The 20,945-nt window shown below is 37.6% G+C and overlaps 1 protein-coding gene across 7 annotated transcripts in view; it reads left to right on the forward strand.

Annotated features, from left to right (window-relative positions):
* The window catches only part of DIAPH2 (diaphanous related formin 2), a 942,260-nt gene that overhangs the window by 711,501 nt on the left and 209,814 nt on the right, over positions 1–20,945 (forward strand). The gene's annotated exons all lie outside the window — the stretch shown is intronic.

Consider the following 20,945-nt stretch of genomic DNA (forward strand, 5'->3'; position numbering starts at 1 on the left):
TTATTATTGCAAAGTTTTGTACAGGAAATAAAATCTGGTGTGTCCGTAAACTCCCTAAATCCCTTAGTAAGCTATTTGTCCAACATGTCAAGTCTAATGGCAAAATCCCTCTATACCAATAAATAAGGCAACTTAAGCGGAAGATTCATGATGAAGCCAGAAAAACCCTCTATAAATAATGGCACAGTACCCAGGGAGGAAGGAGGTAAAGGAGAGGGCAGTAGATCATTAGCATAGTAAGAAAAGGATATTCCCATCAGAAAGTAAGCAATGATATTTGACCAAATCTAGGTCATGATCAAGGATATAATCACAAGTGAGATAGGTTTTACATTGTGCAATGTAGCCGCAGTGCTCACATACAGATGGAATGGCTTGCTTCCCAGAATGCAATCACCATTATATAACAACGTCTTTATTATTTCTAGTTTTGAAAAGGAGATATTAAAGCAGAATATCTCCAGTTCCAACCTCTATCCCATCCAAACCCAATTTTGCAGTGATCCACATTATAATATGGTATTCAGATATTTTCACAGATGAACTCTTTCTCGCTATAGTAATCCAGATTTGTGGTATTTAAGAGAAACATGAAATTGTATATTTGTTTTATTTATCCTGTTTTATAAATGAATGACTCAAATACATATACCTATACAGCCAAAATATCCCAGAATAGAAACTGAGAGTTGGATTTCTTGCACAGCTCAGGTTCCTGGAATGTTTTCCCAACCTGTTAGCAGCTAACTAGCAAATCTTTCAACACATTTCTAGAGAAAGCACTTTCATAATTTCACTCAGTTCCACCACTTTGCCATTCTTTCTATAAAGTTATTTTTAATTCTCAGACTTTCTTTTCTTAGATTTCAGATTTAGGAACTATTATTTTGCCTTCTGGAAATATGAAACATACCTGAGAATCTTTATTCTTTAAATAACCATCCAGTTCATGTCCATGGATATACTTATATCCCTTAGCCCCATGTGCCCTCAGGTTATTTACCCATATTTTATTCATAGTTTGGCATTTCCCAAACTTTTAGCTCTTCTCTTATTCTTATCAGACTTCTTTTTCAGGTTTTTATAAATTCCTTCAACAGAGGAAGGTTCAGATTTGTAGACCTGAATTATATATTTTGGGTGGAGCCATTTTTTCAAAGAATATAAAAATATTTTCCTACTAGAGGCCCAGTGCATGAAATTTGTGCACTGGTAGGGTCCCTAGGACTGGCCAGTGATCAGGGACAATCAGATTCCCCACCTCCCCTCCTTCTTCCCTTGCCACCCGCCCACATGCCGCCACTGTGTGGTTCTCCCTGCCTCCCTGCCTCCTCTTTCTCTAGCTCCTTCAATGCACCATCTCCACTGCTGGTTGCCCACCATGTTCCACGCTGCCCCCTGATGGTCAGTGCACATCATAGCAAGTGATCACACTGTTGGTCTCCTGGTCGAACTCCTGAGGGTACACTTTGCATATTAGCCTTTTATATATATAGATTGCAAAATTTATAAGGGCATATGGCCTAGTAACCACCATGCCAGTGCCCCTCCCATGCAAGTGAGAGGTCCTGAAGCTTTGCTTTGTTTGCTTCATGGTAAATCTATCTCTGCCGCTAGAGTTGTTCTGCCCAAAATTAAACACAGCTCTTTTTAAAAAGGGCCAACCTGAATAGACACTTCTCCAAAGTGAACATACAGATGGCCGATAGATATATGAATAAATGCTCTAGATCACTAATCATGTGAGAGATGAAAATTAAAATCACAATGAGGTGTCACCTCACATCTGCCAGAGTGGCTATCACCAATAAATCAACAAACAACAAGTGCTGGAGAGGATGTGGAGAAAAGAATATCCTCATGCACTGGTGGGAATGCAGACTAGTGCAGCCATTGTGGGAAACAGTATGGAGTTTCCTCAAAAAATTAAAAATGGAACTCCCATTTGACCCAGCGATTCCAATTCTGAAAATATATTCTAAGAAACCTGAAGCACTGATTTGAAAGAATATATGCATCCCTATGTACATAGCAGCACAATTTACAATAGCTAAAATTTGGAAACAGTCCAAGTGCCCATCAATAAATGATTGGATAGCCAAAGCCGGTCTGGCTCAGTGGATAGAGCGTCGGTCTGTGGACTGAAAGGTCCCAGGTTTGATTCTGGTCAAGGGCATGTACATTGGTTGCGGGCACATCCCCGGTAGGGGGTGTGCAAGAGGCAGCTGGTCGATGTTTCTCTCTCATCGACGTTTCTAGATCTCTATTTCTCTCCCTTCCTCTCTGTAAGAAATCAATAAAATATATTTTAAAAAATAAATAAATAAATGATTGGATATAAAACCTATGGCACATTTACACAATGGAATACTATGCTACTATAAAAGGAAGGAAATCTTTCCTTTTGTGACTGCATGGATAGACGTGTGAGTATTTTGCTAAGTGAAATAAACCAGTCAGAGAAAGATAAATACCATATGATCTCACTTATATGTAGAATCTAATGAACAAAATAACCTAACAGCATAGAAACCCAGGTATGGATACATGGAACAGACTGATAGCTGTCAGAGAGCAGAGGGTGGGAGGACTGGATGAAAGAAGATGAGAGGGTTGGCCAAAAATTATATATGCATAACCCATAGAGACAACAGTGTGGTAAGGGACAGAGGGAAGGGGGGAGCTGGTTGGAGATGGGCAAAGGGGGAGAAAATGGGGATACTGTAATAAAGTTAACAATAAAAATTAAGTTAAAAATAATAAAATTTTAAAAGTCCAACTGTCAAAAAGGATAAATATTATCATGTGCAAAGCTAGTATTTACACTAAATTAATATTCACTGCCTTCATCAATTAAGAAATAGTTATTTCATGTCTCTTTTATATAAGTGCTATATCTGATTTATACTTAAGATCCTTATCTGAATATAATACACTTACACACACACACACACACACACACACACACACACACACGTGCAGTGGACTAAACCAACACAGCACCTGCCCTTTCAGAGGCTGTTTAACTTAGCCAAGACTGAAGCAAAATACATAAAGGAAATATATGAATGTCTAAATGCATATTAAATATCTAACAGACATATAGAAAACATGAGTACATCTTGTAGTGATGGTTAGTGAAGCGGTCCTTAAGGCCTTCAATTTAATCTCATGGAGGAGAGCTTAAGTTGTACTGTCTTCTAACTGATAAAACTGATATTTCCCTTACCAACAACATAGCATGGAACACTGTGAGCTCTAGGGGCCGTGTTGCTAATTTTTTTCCATGCATCATCAGTGCTTCCTTTTTTATTTGTATTATTTGTCTTCTACTAGTTGTTTAGTGTTATATATATATTTCTCTATATATGAGAATTACTCTGATTATTCACACAAACTCAATAAAGGGAAAGGTGCTATCTCATAATTACTGGAAAGACATCTTGCTGTCAATATCCTGGCAGGTAGGCTAACAACTCATCAAATAATCACTTTCTACTTAAAAGAGTGCAGAGTTTAGGCTGGCAATCAAGGTGGCTTTGTGAAAAGCAAGTTGAGCAAAACCATTTTAACTTACTTCTATGAAAGAATTGGTGCCATCTATCTAGTCCAAAAGAAAGAAATCTCTCTTCATTTGCTAAAATTTTTATTTCCTCCCATGTGACATTCATTTTTTTCTTTATTGATTAAGGTATTACATATGTATCCTTATCCCCTCAATACTCCCCCATCCCACCCAACTCATGTCCTCATCCCCCTAGTGTCTATGTCCATTGGTTAGGCTTTTATGCATGCATACAAGTCCTTGGTGCCTTACCCTCACCCTTCCCTACCTTCCCTCTGAGGTTGACAGTCTAATCAATGCTTCTCTGTCTCTGGATGTGTTTTTGTTCATCAGTTTATGTTGTTCATTATATTCCACAAATGAGTAAGATCATGTGATATTTATCTTTGACTGGCTTATTTCACTTAGCATGATGCTCTCCAGTTCCCTCCATTCTGTTGCACATGGTAAGAACTCCTTTTTTTTTTTTACCACAGCTTAGTATTTCATTGTGTAGATATACCTGTTTTTTAATCCACTCATCTGCTGATGGGCACTTAGGCTATTTCTAGATATTAGCTATGGTAAATTGTGCCACTACGGACATAGGGGTGCATATATCCCTTCTAATTGGTATTTCTGGTTTCTTGGGATATAGTCCTAGGAATGGGATTACTGGGTCAAATGGAAGTTCCATTTTTAGTTTTTTAAAGAAATTCCCCTACTGTTTTCCACAGTGGCTGCACCAGACTGCATTCCCACCAGCAGTACAGGAGGGTTCCTTTTTCTCCACATCCTCACTAGCATTTATTTGTTGATTTGTTGATGATATCCATTCTGATAGGGGTTATATGGTACATCATTGCTGTTTTGATTTGCAACTCTCAGATGATTAGTGACTTTGATCATGTTTTCATATGTTTATTGGCCTTCTTTATGCCTTGTTTTGAAAGTATATATTTAGGTTCTTGCCCATTTTTTGATTGGATTGTTTATCTTCCTTTTGTTAAGTTGTATGAGTTCCCTATAAATGTTGGAGATTAAAACCTTATTGGAGCCAAAACCAGTTTGGCTCAGCGGTAGAGCATCTATCTGCAGACTGAAAGGTCCCGGGTTTGATTCCGGTCAAGGGCATGTACATTGATTGCGGGCACATCCTCAGTGGGGGGTGTGCAAGAGGCAGCTGGTCGATGTTTCTCTCTCATCGACGTTTCTAGCTCTCTATCTCTCTCCCTTCCTCTGTAAAAAGATCAATAAAATATATATTTTTTTAAAAAAACAAAACCTTATCGGAGATAACATTGACAAATATGTTCTCCCATGCAGTGGACTTTTGTTGTTGTTTTGTTGATGGTTTCTTTTGCTATGCAAAAGCTTTTTATTTTGATGTACTAGTAGTCCCATTTGTTTATTTTCTCTTTAGTTTCCATTGCCCTAGGAGCAGTATCGGTGAAGAAATTGCTTCCATATGTCTGAGATTTTGCTGCCTGTGGATTCCTCTAGTATTTTTATGGTTTCCCATCTTATGTTTAAGTCCTTTATCCATTTTGAGTTTATGTTTGTGTATGGTGTAAGTTGGTGGTTTAGTTTCATTTTTTGCATGTATCTGACCAAATTTCCCAACACCATTTATTAAAGAGGCTGTTTTGAAGCCATTGTATGTTCTTGCCTCCCTTGTCAAATATTAATTGAGCATCGTGGTTTGAGTCAATTTTTGGGTTCTCTACTGTATTCCATTTGTCTATATGTCTGTTCTTGTACCAGTACCAAGCAGTTCTGAGAACAGTAGCTTTGTAATACAGCTTGATATCTGAGATCCCTCCTACTTTGTTCTTTCTTGGGATTGCTGCAGCTATTCAGATGAATTTTTTGGAGAGTTTGTTCTAGATCTGTGAAATATGCCATTGGTATTTTAATGGGAAGTGCATTGAATCTATAGATTGGTTTGGGTAGTATGGACATTTTAATGATGTTGATTCTACCAATCCATGAACATGGTATGTTATTCCATATGTTTATGTCTTCTTCTATCTCTTTTTTCAGTGTCCTATAGTTTTCTGAGTATAGTTATTTTACCTCCTTAGTTAAGTTTATTCCTAGGTATCTTAATTTTTTGGGTGTGATGGTAAATGGGATTGTTTTTTAGTCTCTCTTTCTGTAAGTTCACTATTGGTGTATAGAAAAGCCATAGATTTCTTGGCATTAATTTTGTATCCTGCTGTATTGCCGAATTCATTTATTAAGTGTAATAATTTTTGATGGAGTCTTTAGGGTTTTCTATATACAGTATCATGTCATCTGAGAATAATGGCAGTTTTATGTCTTCTTTTCTAATTTGAATACCTTTTATTTCTTCTTCTTATCTAATTGCTATGACTAGAACTTCCAGAACTATGTTGAACAGGAGTAGTAAAAGTGGGAATCCCTGTCTCATTCCTATTCTCAGGTGAAATGGTTTTAGTTTTTGCCCATTGAGTATGATGTTGGCTTTAGGTTTGTCATATAAGGCTTTTATTATGTTGAGGTATGATCCCTCTATTCCCATTTTGCTGAGGGTTTTTATCAAGAAAGGGTGTTGGATTTTGTCAAATGTTTTTTCTGCATCAATTGATATGACTATGTGATTTTTATCTCTCAATTTGTTTATGTGATGTATCAAGTTTATTGACTTGCAGATATTATACCATCCTTGCATTCCTGCAATAAATCCTACTTGGTCATGGTGATGATCTTTCTGATGTAATGCTGGATCTAATTTGCTAGAATTTGTTGAGGATTTTGGCATCTATGTTCATGAGGGATTGTGGCCTATAATTCTCTTTCTTTGTCTTTATCTGGTTTTGGAATCATGGTAATGCTGGCTTCCTTCATAGAATGAGCTTGAAAGTATTTCTTCCTCTTGAATTTTTTTGAATAGTATGAGGTGGATAGGTTTTAGTTCTTCCTCGAAAATTTCGTAAAACTCCCCTTAAAGCTGGAAGCTTTTTGATGACTGCTTCAATTTCTTCCATAGTTATCAGCCTATTGAGATGTTTAGATTATTCCTGATTGAGTTTAGATTATTCCTGATTGAGTTTTGGAAGGTTATACTTTTCTAGGAATATGTCCATTTACTCCAGGAGTGACATTCATTCTTTTTTTTTTAAGATTTTTTAAATTGATATTTTACAGAGAGGAGGGGAGAAAAATAGTTAGAAACATCGATGAGAGAGAAACCTCGATCAGTTGCCTCCTGCACACCCCCACTGGGGATGTGCCTGCAACCAAGGTACATGCCTCTGACTGGGATCAAACCTAGGCCCTTTCAGTCCGCAGGCTGACGCTCTATCCACTGAGTCAAACCAGTCTTGGCATGACATTCATTCTTAATGATGATTTATAAAAATCAGGATCTAGATTCTAGACTAGAATATTATTTCAACTGACAGTAAGACAGTGCTCCAGTTAAGTGAGTGGAAATTGACTAAGAGGACAAACACTCTAGTGCTTCTTTGGATGATTCCAAAATGTCAGGAATGCAAAAGCCATGTCTGTAATGCTCATTGGTAATCTCCTAGGAACTAGAACAGTATGTGACAATACATGGTAGACACTCAATGAATTAATGAATGTTTCCTGGTTCTCAATGACAGTACAAGTCACTGGATAGGAATAAGGCTACACTTAAATTAGCTTTTCTGCTTCCTTGGCCTCTTCCTGCTTTCCCTGTCTCTCCCATCACCTAGAGTGGGTGGGAAGGGGATGGACCTTTTTTTTTTTTTTTTTTTTTTTTTTTTTGGCAAGGGCCATTTGGATATTTGTAACATAATTTGCAGGCCATACAAAATTATCAACTTAAAAATTAGCCTGCTATATTTGGTCAAGCATTTAATTAACTTACCCTAATGCCATGGCATGGCCAGACCAAGTGATTTTGTGGGCCTTATACAGCCTGTGGGCCAGATGTTCCCCACCCCTGACTTAAAGGAAGGAAAAAGTATCAATGGTACTATATCCAGAAGGATGTATAACACTCCATTAAAAAATATTTCTTTTGGGTATTCCCTCAGAAATAAGATCAAGTTCAGTTAGGAATTAGATCTTTTCAGGGGTATTAAATCTTTGCAGTTTGATAGTGGATTTGATTTTTGAAAAGAGCTAAAAGTGATATTGAGCCAAGATTTACTTATAAGACGTACAACCAAACTGGGTAACAAAATCTCTTGTCAAAAATATTGTGAATCTGGGTAGTTTCATTGGTTAGAGCTGTGTCCTGATGTGCCAGTGAATCAACCAATGAATGGATAATAAGTGGAACAAAAAATTGATCTCTCTCTCTCTCTCTCTCTCTCTCTCTCTCTTCCAATAAATAAAATTTTAAAATATTGTGAATCTAAAATGAGACTGACTTTATTTTATTTAGATTTAATTCTGAAAGAGCAGGTTCAATCACAGAAAAAGGACCCTCACCAAAATAACTTATGGCTTCCCAAAGTGGCTATCTGAAGAATATGATTCATGATTTCAACAGATATCTTGGAACTAATCTGAAAAGTTAAGCATTGCTCCTTAAAATGTTACAAAACAAATAGTATGCTATGTTAGGAGAATTAGAGCCTGGAATACTGGAAATATCCTTCCATGGGATATTTGTTAGCCCATCTCTTAGGTTATTCTTTCCAGTTTTATACAGGTGTTTTTTTTTGTTTTGTTTTGTTTTTTGTTGTTGTTTTTTGTTGTTGTTTTTTTTTTTTTTTTTTAGGGGGAGGCATATGAGGATAAAGAAGCCAATCATTTAAAAAAATAACATCCAACAAATAGAGATGAGAGCCAGAGGAAAACCTTAACATTATTAATGTTTAGAAGAAACTATGAGAGAGTTGTCTTAGAAAATGGTATGGAATGCCTTAATTAATGATGTTCAACAGATTGTCCTAAGGGCCTGTCTCACTGCCCCCCCCCCACACACACACATATACAACCTTTACCCGACAAACAAAGAAACTTACATGCATTGCATTTGAGGATTAGCTTCACTTGTGTGGAACTTAGGTGCCATTTGTCCTGGTGACAACTTACACCTGTGTGAAAAAATATTAAGGAATAAACTAACCAAATTTTTATTTCACTATGACAAAAAGACACAATACGGGTTTAAGGAACCGACAGCTTTTAGTTTGATATGAGGAAGTATTTTCTTGTAGAAGTGATTAACTATCAGCACAGGTTCCTGAGGGAGGTCAAGGAACCCTGTTCTCAGTCAGAAGACTATAGAGCCAGCATTTCTTGAGGGCCCTTCCTGTCTGATTCCGTATTTCTATTTGTCAAAGTAATTTGAAAGTCTTTTCCAAGTCTCCCGGTGCTTTTTAACCCACCCCAATTGGCCTCATCAGAAACCTTATTGATTGTGCTGCCTCTTCCATCTTGTAGGGTGGTGACAGTAGTTCGGCAGTAAACCCAGCTCTCAAGCCTGTAGGATACCATTGTTTTTGTCCCCACCTGTATCTCTTGAAGACATTTCCCCATTAAAATATTTTATCAGTCACTTTCAAGTCTCATTTTGTTCCTTGAATCAAGATAAAATTAAGTTATAGGTGGACTTCCTATAGGCACTCAAAGCGCTTCATAGACTTGAACCAAGTAGAGGTCCATAAAGGCATGTGGACCTCAATTGTTTTTCTTTCCCAGGTACCTGATAAGAAAAAATGTGTCTGCAGGAACCTGCAGCATTTGAAACATCCATGCTACAGATTGCAGATTAATTTCTAGCTAATCAAAGTTCAGCATTCTCATAGTCTGTGACTGGAGAGGCAGTTTTTCCTCCAACTTCAGATCACATGTTTGTGCACTTGGAAGGCAAATTTTAAAAGAAGGCCTTGGGGATCACAGCTAGCCTGCATTACCCATGCTCAACTCCTTTGTAACCAACTGCAATTTACTAACCAAGAAGATTTGCACAGTCTTTTTTTTTTTCTTCTCACTTTTAATAATTTACCTTTGTGATTCTATTCACAGCCATGCTGGCGTGCAGAAACCTATTTGTCTGTCAAACCTCCAGATATGTACAGCATGTGAAAGACACATTATTATTTTTTGTATGTTTCCTACAGAGGCTGAACAGTCAGCACAACAATAAGTTGTGCTGAATTCAAGAGGGCTGCTTCTATGAACATGTGCTGGAATTTACTTATCTGGCTCCTTTACCTCTAGCCTATCAGTTTCTTCTATGAGACTCTCCCCTCTGCCAGAGAGAGTAATTTATACAAATACACTCAAGGAACTTTTCATATACTAGTAAACCTTCCTCTGAACTTGAGACAGTTTTGTCTTAAACCAAAAGATCTCTAGGAAAGCTGTGTATCACTAATGTCTGTGGATCCTAAAAATATCTCATTCAAATCAAAGACTAGCCGAAACTGGTTTGGCTCAGTGGTAGAGCGTCGGTCTGCGGACTGAAGGGTCCCAGGTTCGATTCCGGTCAAGGGCATGTACCTTGGTTGCGGGCACATCCCCAGTGGGGGGTGTGCAGGAGGCAGCTGGTCGATGTTTCTCTCTCATCGATGTTTCTAGCTCTCTATCTCTCTCCCTTCCTCTCTGTAAAAAAATCAATAAAATATATTTTAAAAAATCAAAGACTAATTTTCCAAATTTGGACACATCTTTCCTTTTCACCTAGGGGGTTCTTTGTAAGCACTAATCTCTGCATAAGTGAATTTTCACTGCAGTGCTGAGATCTGTCAGGGTGGCAAATGGAATAGATATCAGGCCTCAGAAATGCCAACCATTGTCATTTCAAAGAAAATATTTAATTGTCAGTGAACTGTAGCCTATGAATGATTAGGAAGAAACCACCATTCATAGGTGGGTGATGCTTATTTCAAGGCCACTAATGTTTTTCACAATAAGGAAATAAGTGTGCAGGGAACTATGTGTACTATGTTTAGAGATGTTGTTGGTAATTTAATGTTTTGAGAATCCCCAGGCTGAAAAAGTTGTTACATAAGTAGACTAGCCCTGGCTGCTAATTCTTAGAAAATGTGAAGAGTTTCTAAAGTGTCTCCAGGTTTTGACCTTTTTTGGTATGAAGATCACCGTAGGGAGCTAGGGTGTTTATTTGGGGGTTATTTTATGGAAGGTGGTCAGGGAATGCCTTACTATTAAGGTGGCATTTAAGCAGAGACTTGATGGTGCTGGGAGCAAAGGGAACACCAATGTAGAGGTATGGAGGGAAGGAGACCACTGGGCTGGGACAGAATGATGAAGAAGATGGGGTCAGAGAAGCAGTTGGCCAGATCAAGTAGGGCCTTGAGGACAATGTAGTCCAGAAAGTAGATGGAGAGCAAGCAATCTGGTCTATAGGAAATAAAGGACACAGTGTCTCAACAACCTAAGACAGCAGAACATGTTATTTTGTTTGATTTGGTTTATCAGGTTACCTCTGGTCCATCATACTTCTATGATTTACATATGATAATAAGCACAACTACAATCCCCATCTAACTGCAGTATCAACACATGTGTTCAATATCTATTACTTGAGCGAGTACTTGAGCAAGCTAATCAAGGTTTCAGTGACCCCAGTGAGAAAGTTCTAATCATAGTTGGTTAAATATTCATGAGATCTTGCATAAGAGGAACCTTGTAGCTCACTGTACCATAAGAAGTAGAAATCTCTTGGAAAGAAAAGTTTAGCAGTATTAAAGTGCTGATGATTCTTCAGATGTACTGATTCTCCGTGTAGTTGCTGCAGCTGCAAAGGCTTTGCCCTGAGCATTTGTCATGTCTCCTTCAATCCAATATGCCCTTTAAACACAGCGAACAACTATAGAAAAGGAATAGCCAATGTTGTTTGATGTTAATTAAAGTGGAGGATTCTTTCCTTTCTTTAATGGAAAGCCTTAATTTGTCCCAACTTGCAATTAAAAAATCTAATGACTTATTGCCACCATCTTATGTAGGTTTTTCCTCTAATCATATGGTTGTTCAATGCTGTGTTCAAATGCTGAAAAACTCATCTTGGCTCACATCTTCCCATTTGGAACCTGACATGATCATTCTGAAATGGGAGTGGAAAAGATCAGAAAGAGTATATGAGTCCTAATTTACCTTTGGCATTCTTTAGGATTTCCATCCACTTATACTGACAAATAGGGGACCCAGACCATGTTATATACTTCAGTTAGTGTAACGTACATTGGGAGCTGTGTGTACCAACAACTCTTATCCTTGGTTGCAGGCACATGCAGCAAATTGCCAAAATGACGCTAGCCATCAAAACATTCAAGCAAAGAATGTGTTAGGTATCTATCTATATGAAGCTCAGTAGAAGAGGAGGGAGAATTCTGTTAAAGAAATTTTGTTTTGGTAAAATGATGAAAAGGTGTCACAGGTAGAATTGCCTCCTTTTCTGTTCATGGTCATGCTCAGGATATCTCTGGGACAGGGAAAGGACAGGGTCTGGACAGATTTTCCATCTCTATCTATTTTGCCTCCTGTTGTGCCTGGGATTAAATGAGAACCCCACCAACAAGCAAAAAGGTTTTATCATTCAACCTTATCTTGTATTTGAAATCCTTCAGTATGAGGTTTTCCAGCAAGACTAGCAGCCTCCTAAGGGTAAAGGTGGCAAAAGTGTATGAGAAAGCTCAGCCAGGCCTCCGGCAGAGGATGGTGTATAGGCTCATTCTCCCAACTCCCCCAGAAACCTTTAGGCAGAACAAGTGAATACTGCATTTGGAGATAAATACTCACAAAAGAAATAAAAGTTGCATTTGGAGATAAATACTCACAAAAGAAATAAAAGTAAACTTCTAATTTCCAAATCAAGTGCTTTTTTTTTTTTTTTTTTTTTTTTTTTTTTTTTTTTTTTTAGAGATTGTGCTTCATTTTCTCAGGGAGTTGAGAGGCCTAACTCCAGATGTTTAAAAACAAACAATGCAAAAACAGAACACTGACTTCTTCCAGGAATGTTATCCCCCAGTTTATGTGAATAGTCCCCTAAGGTGTGTTGAACCTTAAGTAAGATGATGTGTGAATTTCATTATTGCTCCACAGAACAAGATATTCAATGATGTTTTTGCATCTTAGATGTGTCCAATATGGTATATTTAAAAAAAGAATATTCCCCAGAAACTTCTGTTGTTCATTCCCTCTGTGTCTTCATTCTTGTGGCTTTAGTAAGGCAAGTACTATTGTTTGTTCAAAGTTTGTAGATATGAGAGAGAATGTGTGTGATTTGTTCATATTTTTACCTGATTCTGCAAAATAGCCATAGCACGAAGGATTTTTCCTTCTCCCCAGTAAATATGTCCATACATGGCCATACTACTGGGTTGAGGGAAATGGAGTCCAGACCCTGAATTGCATGGGGCATTGGTATTGCCCAACTGTGGAATAATATGATAATGATAACCCACCACCATTCATTGAACATAGTACCAGGCACTGTGCTTAATGGCTTTATGTGCAACTTCTCATTAAATTGCAAAACAACACTCTGAAGTCCAGATATGTCATAGATCAGGAAAGGAGGCTTGGCTCAGTTAAGTAAATTGCTCAAGGGGATAAAGTATGATTGTCACTAGACAACCAGGATTTAAATGATATCTCTCAGCCCCTAAAGGCCAGCCTGTGTTCACAAGGGTGTGCTGTTCTACTTAGAATAGGGGTGTCGAACTCAATCAGAGAAGGGGCCAAAATCTAAAATCCAGCCTAAATCGCGGGCCAAATGGTTTACTGAACAGTCATAAACTGACAATGTCATAAACTGACAGTGGAGTGCAGTGATGACAGCGCAGTGCGGGCCACATTGCAAGGCCTGGCGGGCTGGATTTGGCCCGCGGGCCTTGTGTTTGACACATGTGAGAAGGTTAGGATTATGGGCCCTGACTTTAGAGGAACAAAATAAATAGGCCTCTTTCTCATCATTGTTTTTATTCTGAGCATAAAAGTATAGGTCAGGAATTTTTAAATGTCTTCTCAATAGGATGCATAAAAAATGCAGCTATAGAATCATCATACTTATCTAGGAAAGATAGAGACTTACCGTAGCCAGGTCAGAAGTTCTTTCAGTTAATTTTGGTGTTCTATGTTATTTTCAAAAGAAGTGATTAAAAAAAAAAAAACGTTTTAGAATTCTGAAGTGGTTAGCATAAAACAAAAGATGTAAAACAAACAAACAAAAAAACCAAAAACCAAAAAACTCTAAAAGCCCAGTTTGATTAAAGCTAAGAGAAAGTCGGGTACTAGGACAGTTCAAGATAAAAGATGTGGAGAGAATTTCACATGTTTTATTGAGCTTTCATGAAAAATAATATCTCTATGACACATGTTTAGTGTATAAAAAGATTTTCAATGTAATATATACCAGGTTTCTTTATATTGTTGCCAAATGATTTGACTCAATATAATTTGCGATCTTTCTAACATCCCTGATGGATGAAGGAATGCTCAGCAGTGCTCTCCCTTTGCCTCTGGCACCGGAGTTATCAATTTGTTCCCAGGACATTTCCAATTTGCATTCTTTTAAGGTTATGTGATCTACTCTGATACAGCTTCCGATACTGCAATGAATCGCAAGTCTTTCCAAGTATATTCACACAGGTTCCCAGGATGATCCAAAACCCCAAAGAAAAGAAAATACATTTTTAGTCTCTTATGAGGGTAGACTGTGTCAAGATGCTACATTTCTAGTCATAGATCACATCCTCCGGACTTCCAAACAAGAGGGAGGGGCTTGTGCAGAGTAAACCATTGAAAACACACTGTCATTTGTGTTTAATGACCAAATACTTGCTGTTCAGACTTTCAGATGTTTCTCCTACACATGCTATTTAGCGCCACCGTGTAGTGGGCATTTCTTCTGTACCAGGCATTGTCTTCAGTGTTTTACATAAACACAGTTTCCATTAATTTATTTAGCAACCAAGTGATTTGAGTGTCTCCACTCTGCATATGTGGAAGTCAACGCTCAAAATGATAAAGTAACTAATTTGTTCAAGGTCACACAGCTTTCTGGATAAATGAGAGGAGCTTGGATTTGAAATCAGGTTGACTTGGGTCCAAGATCCAGTTTCCTTACTCATTTCTCCATTTCTCCATGCATCAAAAGGACCTTTGGCTTTCAGTGAGATCACAGTGCTTGCTGAGTGCTTCTGTAGTCAGCACTGGATAGTAAGCCATTGGAGAGGATGGAAGGAAGGAATGGTTTCGATGGTGATGGTTTTTGTGTTTTTGTTTTCATATATCTTGTGAAAATTAAAAGATGTTTCCTTCATATAGACCTGCAGTGAATGAGGCTGGTGTCTGAGCCTCTTGGAATTTTCTGAAACAGTTCTATCCATTTCTTAAAGCTTAATTTTAATAAATGAGAGGTCCTAGAATTTACATAGGTGCTTTTTTTTTTTTTTGCATATGGCATTTTTAGTCCATAGGTCTCATTTGTTAATTTTTTACAGCAGGGGAAATAAGATTTTAATTTATTCATATTTTTAGTGAGGCAAAAGAGACTTCAGTGAGAGATGTAAAATTATATATTTCACAATAAATCCTACAGACATCTGTTATACTTTGCTACTTTTGTATTCTTACTGGTTCTTGAAAAAATAGATATGCCAGTAAAATTGAGGCTTTTTTTCCTGTGAATATTTCTTATCTTATTTGAGGTTACTACCAAAATACTTTCTCAATTAGCATTCTTTTAACAGAACATAGTCCTATTCATTGACAGAATCTAATCAGTTGGCATTCCCAGCCCTAAGACATAATGATTAATGCTTACTTGAAGATGATAGTACTCATAAGTTAGTGTTTTAAAATGTTTATGAGCATCCTAACTGGTTTGGCTCAGTGGATAGAGCATGGCCTGTGGACTGAAGGGTCCCAGGTACGGTCAAGGGCACATGCCTGAATTGCAGGCTTGATCCCCAGTTGGGGGCTTGCAGGAGGCAGCCAATCCATGGTTCTCTCTCATCATTGATGTTTATTTCTCTCTCTCCCTTTCCTTTCCTCTCTGAAATTTTAAATAAATAAATGTATGTTTAGTGAGTCTCAGCAAATATAAAGTGTTGTTAAATCACAGCCAATTATTTAAGGTGTTGCGTTGTGTTTTGTGGTGTTTTTTTGTTTGTTTGTTTGTTTGTTTTGTCTGTTTTTTTAAACCAGGGCTTAAATTTGCTCCTGTTGCTTTTATTCCTTTAATTATTTGGGTTTTGTTAATAGGAGTGAGGATGAAAAGAAAATATCTCATCCCTAAAGGGAGTTCTCTCCCCAGCAGATTTCACTTTTATTTTTTAAATGTTAAACCCAGTTTTGAAATGTGCTTTCACTTTAGTTAAGTCAAGATTGATGATATGGAACCATAGTTAAGATTTGCCTTTCTCTCTTAATATTTTTTTCTTAAAGAAAGAAAATTAAACAGGCCTGTGTTTCCCACCCCTAAGTTTTTAAAGTCAGAACTAAAGTGTAAAACATCAAGAGGAATAGGGTCTTCTTTTCAGCATGAGGCCACTTCATGAAGACAGAACTCATGACATCAAGACCAGAATTACACTTCATAGTCTGTGTGGCTTGAAAAAATATATGTCTTTGTAGATGCTTTCATTCCTTTTCATTACTGTCAAACCACAGAAATTATTTTCCTCTGCTGTTTTGATCTCTTTAGGATCACGCAGGCCATTTTAAAGCATGTGCTTGTTTTGTAGTTCAATCTATTTTTGAAACATTTAAGATGTAAACTAAAGGACCGATTACTTGGTCTGTTTCATTGTTGACTATATCTATATGCATGTTGTTTTCCTAGTGCCTTCATTTTATATATAAATTTAATCTATTCACATCTGCCAGATTTCTTCATTAGTGAGTCTTTTGTTGTTTACTTATTTCCTTCTAACCCAATTATATCAATTTTAGATATGAATAATGTTTTATTTTTACTCTATTTTCAAGAAATGAAAAGGAAAGGAGTATATGGAGAAAGCTACATAAATAATATTATACAAGTCCATGAACCTTGGAATGCCTATAAGTAATCTACATCAGTACTTCTGTTCTCAAAATATGGCTTAGATTTGGGCTTTTGTATTTTTGTAATGATTCTACTGTTTTCATTAAAGGATCTTAGTCTGTGAAAGGATACCTATAAAAAAAATCAAGAATCTTGGGAATAGAATTGCCAGAGTTATCAAATAAAAATAGATGCCCATTTAAATTTGAATTTCAGGTAAACCATGAATATTTTCAGTACCAAGGTGACCCAAATATTGCATAAGTATATCCCAAATAGTATAAGTATATCCCAAATAGTATATGCATAATGAATAATTTTCCTAGCACTGAATCCAAAATATTATATGAATTTTGTAAGTATAGCTTAAGTATAGTATGGGATATACTTAGACTAAAAAGGTAATTCATAGTTTACCTAAAAATAAAATTTAACTGAGTGTCCTGTATTTTGTTTGGCAGCTCTGCTTGGAAGGCATCATGTGAACATGTGGTTCTGGTACTTAAGTAACTGGGTAGCCGTGGGCATCTCACTTAACCTACCTGAACCTAAGTTTCATCATCTGTAAAATGAGAGCCAATAATAGATATTTGCAGATTTTCTATGGAGACTAGAAAATATTTATTTAAAACTCCTGGAACCATAATAGAGTGTCATGAAAAAGTAGCTGTTATTATCAGAATAAAGAAGGACTACAAATAGAAGTTACCAGGGTTATTTTTAGCTTCATAATAAATAACAGCACTCAGTAGTTAAACAGTTCATTCAATTAATAATAGAAGAGTCCACCTAGATGTTGGTGACTATATACTAGATCAGAGATTTAAATAATAAAATATACACAAGCATTAACTTTCCTCTGCTCCTCTATTACTTGCCAGTTATGTTACTTACCAAAGGTCGCATAACTTGCTAATATCAGCCTGCATATATGTTACCTTTTCACATTGTCTTTTTTTTTCACTAATTCACATTTTTATTTCAATCCTATCTTTCTCAAATATTAATTTTGTAAGATTTTATTGAGACCTAATTTACATATAAAATGCACCACTTTGGAGTATATAATTCAGCAGTTTTTATTATATTCACAAGGTGTGCAACCAACACCACTGTCTAGTTTGAGAACATTTTCATTAGCCCAAAAGAACCCATACTCAGTAGCAGTTACTCCACATTTTCCCCTCTCCCAGCCCCTGGCAACCACTAATCTAATTTCTATTTTTATGGGTTTAACTGTTCTGGATAGTACTTATAAATAGAATCATGCCACATGTGGCCTTTTGTGTCTGACTTCTTTCACTTAGCATAATATTTTAAGGTTCATCAATGTTGCAGCATGTGTCAGCACTTCATTCTTTTTATGATAGAACTAGAGGCCCAGTGCAAAAAATACATGCACAGGTAGGGTCCCTAGGCCTGGCTGACAGGACCATTTGGGGCCATTAGGGCCAATCAGGGCCTTCCTTCCCTGGCTGCTGGCTGCCAGCAGGAGCCTTTCTTCATTCTGTGACACCCACTGGTGGTCAGTGCATGTCCTAGCGAACAATTGAACTCCCATTCTCCTGGTCAAACTCCTGAGTGACAATTTGCATATTAGCCATATATATATATATATATATATATATATATATATATATATATATATATATATAAAATATTTCATTGTATGGCTATTTAACACATCTTCTTTACCCATTTCCAGTTGATGGACCCTTGGGTTGTTTTCACTTATTGGTTATTAGGAATAATGCTGCCATGAACATTCTTATATAAGTTTTGGTATGATTATGTGTTTTGGTTTTGTTTTTTTCCCTTAGGTAGTGAAATTGCTGGGATAGAGTATAACTCTTTTTTTTTTTTTTTAACATTTTAAGCAACTGTTTTTCAAAATGACTCACTATTTTACATTTACACATTTCTCCACATCCTCACTTGCTATTATATTATTATTTCAGCTGTCCTAGTAGGTGTGAAGTAGTACCTCATTGTGATTTTGATTTTCCATTTCCTAGTGATTAATTACCTCAAACACCTTTTGATGTACTTGTTGTCTATATTTATATTTTCTTTCAGAAAGATCTATTCAAATCATTTGCCTATTTTTATAAATGGGTTATTTCTCTTCTAGTTGTTGAGTTGTAAGAGTTTTTATATATTCTCATAAAAAATGATTTGCAAATATTTTCTCCCATTCTGTGGGTTATCTCTTCATTTTCTTGACAGAGTTTTTTGATGGATGAAAATTTTTAGTTTTGAGGAAGTGTTATCTATGTTTTTCTTTGTTTGCTTGTGCTTTTTGTATCATATCACATTATCTTTTCTTCCTCAAATAATAAAACACACACTAAACTAGGAATAAAGAGATATGAGCTCTATTCTCACCTCTGCAATTACAGAAACGTGTGAGCTTAGGCAATTACTGAAACTCATTGGGAACTCAGTTCCACATCTGTGAGAAGAAGCTGGGTTCAGCAGAGCAGGCACTTTGTAACCTTTTGTGGATATGTTATCTGTTTGAAATCCCCTAGGTTAGTAGTTCTCAACCTGGGTTACATATAGAAGTCTCTGGGGACATTTTTGGTTGTCACAACTGGGGATGGTTGTTACTGGTATCTAGTGAGTAGAGGTCAGAGGTGCCATAAACATGTTACAATGCACAGGATGGCTCTTCTAACAAACAATCATCCAGACCAAAATGACAGTAGTGCTGAGGTTGAGAGGTCCTGCTCTAAAATTATATTTCTGTTATTCCAGCTTCTTTTCAGAGTGGATATTTGAGACTGTCTGCAGGAACCAGAGCATTTTGTGCTCTTAACCTAATGCTAGAGGTCCCAGCCTGATGGGGGCAGTGGAAGGGAGAGGGATAGGGACCAATAATTTTTTCAAGTCAGGAGATCTTTTTGAAAGTGTTTTGTTTCAGAGCTTTTAAAAACTATTGTGCCTTCTAATATGAAGAGAAATATTTTGATACAGACACCTCCAGGCAAAGTCTTGTAGATGTGTTCTTGTTATTGAGACCTTTTCTTTAGGGTTTCTGGAACAAAATAGTTTTTGTGAAATAGTTGGTACATACTATGAAGTATATTTAATCAATCATAACAGGAAAAAAGAAACAGAACAGCTTGATGGGAGAAACGTGCAATTCATATATCTCTGTATTAGTGAATTCTCCGATCTCAAAGGAAGTTAATATTGTTATTCCAGCTGATCAGTTCACTTCCACTGTATCCCATACTATCTACTGGAATGTCCTGATTCACCTGAGTTCCATAAATAATCTATCCTATCTAATAAAAGAGAAATATGCAAATTAAACACCACTCTGCTACACCCACAAGCCACGCCCACCAGCCATGCCTACCAGCCAATCAGAGAGCATATGCAAATTAATCCCAACCAAGATGGCTACAGCCAAGGAGAGAGTAGGAGGGAGGCTTGGGTTTCCCTGGTGGTGGAATGAGCCAAGCTTTCCACACATCCTGGCCAGCCCAGGCCTCCACTCAAGGGTACAAAGTTTAAATTATAAAAGGTAAATAAATTCTAACAGAAATGGCAGCAGCCATGGAGCTGGAAGAACAGGAGGCTGGGATTGCGCCTGGCAATTGAGAAAGCCAAGCTTCTGCAGTCCTGGCCAGCTCAGGCCTTCACTCAAGGCTATAAAGTTTCAATTATAGAAGATACATAATTTCAACAGAAATGGCTGTTGCCATGGAGCAAGCAGGAGGCTTGGCACTGCTCGAGGCTACAAAGTTTCAATTGTAGAAGATAAATAAACCCCAGATGCCAGGGCCTCTGCTTGGGTCGCCAGGGGCCGTGGCCAGCCTGCAAGCCACCATAGGGCCCTCTCTTAGGCTGCCCCACCCTGATCCGGGACACCCTTCCGGGCAAACTAGCTGGCTCCCACCCATGCACCAGGCCTCTATCCTATCTAATAAAAGAGTAATATGCAGATTGACCATCACTCCAACACACAAGATGGCTGCCCACATTTGGTCAAAGATCCTGCCCCCATGTGGACACAAGATGGCCACCACAAGATGGCCAGCAGGGGAGGGCAGTTGGGAGGGACCAGGACATAAAGGAGGGCAGTTGGGGGCAAATAGGCTGGCAAGGGAGCAGTTAGACATCAATCAGGCTGGCATGGGAGTGGTTAGGGGTTGATCAGGCTGGCAGGCAGAAATGGTTAGGGGCAATCAGGATGGCAGGTAGGTGAGCAGTTGGGAGCCAGCAGTCCTGGATTGTGAGAGGGATGTCTGTCTGCCCATTTAGATTGGGTCTAAATGGGCAGTCAAACATCTCTCAAGGGGTTCCAGATTGGAGAGAGTGCAGGCTGGGCTGAGGGACACCCCCGACCCCCCGTGCATGAATTTCATGCACCGGGCCTCTAGTCTGAAATAAAAGACAATAGCTTGAAAT

The sequence above is a fragment of the Pipistrellus hanaki genome (genome assembly GCF_964339955.1).
Source record: "Pipistrellus hanaki genome assembly, chromosome: X".
In the NCBI taxonomy this organism is placed as follows: domain Eukaryota; kingdom Metazoa; phylum Chordata; class Mammalia; order Chiroptera; family Vespertilionidae; genus Pipistrellus; species Pipistrellus hanaki.